We start from the raw sequence: 2,705 nt of genomic DNA, 5'->3' as shown, positions 1-2,705 counted from the left end.
TCCCTACACAGGGACACTTGCTAATTAGCATACATCAGTAATTAGTGTCACCAGCATGCACCACAACCTGGTGTGACCTCATAGCAAGCTTTCCATGGCTGGACTGGGAGAATCCCTCACCCTCAGTTAGGGATAGTCCCTCCAAGCACAGAGTTGGACCCAGCCAGAGCATGTCTGCATCCACGTGGGATGGCAGAGCAGAGAGGCGGGAGGGTGGCAGGCAGGGAGAAGGAAATGGCATCTGCCAGGCTGAAGCAGAGGGTGTGTGGGAGCTTTCTGAGATGCACCCTGACAAGTCAGAATTGATGGTGACAGCCACAGCTCCCACAGGACTCCATGGGAGTTTTCACATGTTGTGGGGAGCAGAGGAGCTCTTTGGATTACACTGCAGTGAGAGGAGCTGATGGGAAGGGAGACAAAATGGAAGGCTGCCACGTAATGGAGGGGCCAGGGTGCTTGCCACGGCACCCCTCTATATTGGTTTACACCTCCAAAGGTCACACATATTCCATGACAGGCCTGCCCCAAAGCTCCCCCAGCTGTCCTGCTCCTCCCAGCCAGCTGAGCCGGCAGCTCTGTGCCCTCCAGCCTCCCCCACCACGGAGAGGGGGCACAGGGGGGAGCTGGGAGCACCTCCCAGCCTGCAGGGACAGCACTGATGGAATGAACCCGCTCAGGACACGGGCACTGTGCAGGGGAAGTGTTGAGAAGGCTCCCTGAGCTCCACCGTGTCCTCACCCGCCCTCCAAGGTCAAGAGAGTTCCCTGGGCCAACCCTGTAACTAATGTGCAGGTTTCTCTGATTACACTGCTAATGAGGGCTGGGGAAAGCTGGATCTGTGGGTATGAAAGGCAAACTGCTGAGCTGTAGGTTTCCAGAGAGGGTTGTGCGTGCCAGGGTATGGCTGGGCTGTCAGAGATCATTCAAGAAGTTTGGTGTCCGTACAAATTTTTTGGAGGGGAGCATGGCCAGGGTGTCTCACAGCTGAGACAAGGACTGGAGGCAGTGCAGCATCCCTATGCCCTTCCCTGGGGGCCAGGAGGGGACTCTGGGTCACGAGCTCCAGGGTCACAGCACCGTGAGGGTGCCCTGTAGGACACAGCACGGTGTGCTGGGACCTGACCTGGGGACTGTCAGCCTGAGGGGTGGCTGTTCCTCACAGTGGGGTGGAACAGACCACGGAGTGTTGAGGTGATGCCAGGAGGAACACCAGGACCTGCTGTCTGAGGTGAGTCCTGCTCAGGGGCTGGGTTTGAGAGAGGCTGGGAAAACACCAGGGTCAATGGTTATTTCCTCAGGAGCTGAGAAAGCCAGCAGGAGCCTGGGGAGCACTTAAACACTTGTTTCCTCCCAAAAAGGGAGCAGCTGCTTGGGCATGGGATGGATTAAGGGTAGGGTAGGACAGGACATCCTGAGGGCTGGAAACTGTGGCTGGGGTCTGCATCCTCTGGCTGTGAACAGCAAAGGGGGGTTAGAGCCCACCAGCTGCCCCTGTAACCCCAAACATCCTCCTGACCTGTATCCCAGGTTGAATTGACAGAAAACATCACAGACCAGAGCAGCTTGGAGAGGAAGTTGGGGTGTTGCCAGGGGACAGGCCAGCAGACATGGAGTGACAATCAGGACATGTTGTGAACCTCAATTACCCCCTCCACAGGGTAACTTCCCTGTGCTCCCCACTGGCTGTACACTGGAGATGGCCTGGCGGGGTAGGGAGGTGTCCAAGCCCGCTTAGAGAAAGTCTGACCCAGACTTAGGGGTTGCAGGAGGGATGGCTGGAAAGCAGGAGGGATGCGTGGAAAGCCAGAGTTCTGCTCTACAGGGATGTGCCCCAGCTGAGTGTGGGGCCTGTGTGCTGGTGGAGCAAGGCCAGCTGTGAAAGAAAGATCTGTGGGGAGGGTGCATCCCAGTCCTGCCTCAGCAGAAGGGAGGCCATGGCTCCAGGAGTGTGGGCCTGGACACCTGGGGAGGCAGGCAGAGCTGCAGGACAAGGAGGACAACTTCAGAACCTTGGCAGGAGGGTGACATGGGCACGAAGTCCTGGGACACTGGCAGCAGAGACTCCAGCAGCCCCTGGATACTCAGGAGACATCTGGCCCTGGCTCCTGTGCTTGAGTAGATGCTCAGAGAATTATTGCAGTGAACAAGGAAGTCAGACTTGGGTTTGAGCCATCTGTGCTTGGAAAATGAGGCTGCTTGTGTTTCTTGGGTCACAAGAACTTCCTGTATCTTGTGAGCATCTTAGGACAGGGCTGCACTTTCCTCTTCTGGAGGGACACATGTGTGACCTGGCTCAGCCCACACCATGCCAGGGGCCACAGGGACTTGCTCACCCCATCCAATGTGTCTGAGATTGCCAAGGGCTGGAAACTCCAACTCTCAGGATGAGTGAAGGCTGTGGAGCTTGAGGAATACCCCGCCCACATGGCTGTGTCCTGTACCCAGCAGGAAGGATGCCAGATCCTGCCACCTCCAGGAAGCTCATCCCCAGCCTTGAGAGGTCCTGAGCTTCCTTGCCAAGCCTGTTTCATTGGGCCATGATCTCTGCTTGGCAGGGGTACAGGGCATTGATGCTGAGCAGGTGGGAGACCCGAGGCAGGCAGGGCTCAGTGCTCAGCCCACACAGATGGCCCTGACAGCAGATGGGCTGAGGCAGAGGCAGGGAGTCCTGCTGCCGGGTTCACTAGGGCATGGCCTCTACACCC

At 57.6% G+C, this 2,705-nt stretch overlaps 1 protein-coding gene across 1 annotated transcript in view; it reads right to left on the bottom strand.

Moving 5' to 3' along the window:
• SRL (sarcalumenin) overlaps positions 1-2,705 on the bottom strand; it is an 18,454-nt gene that overhangs the window by 10,259 nt on the left and 5,490 nt on the right. The window lies entirely within an intron of this gene.

Source organism: Geospiza fortis, unplaced genomic scaffold, assembly GCF_000277835.1.
Source record: "Geospiza fortis unplaced genomic scaffold, GeoFor_1.0 scaffold114, whole genome shotgun sequence".
Classification (NCBI taxonomy): Eukaryota; Metazoa; Chordata; class Aves; order Passeriformes; family Thraupidae; genus Geospiza; species Geospiza fortis.
Note: the sequence above shows the minus strand (reverse complement) of the source record. Positions and strands in the feature narration are given on the sequence as shown.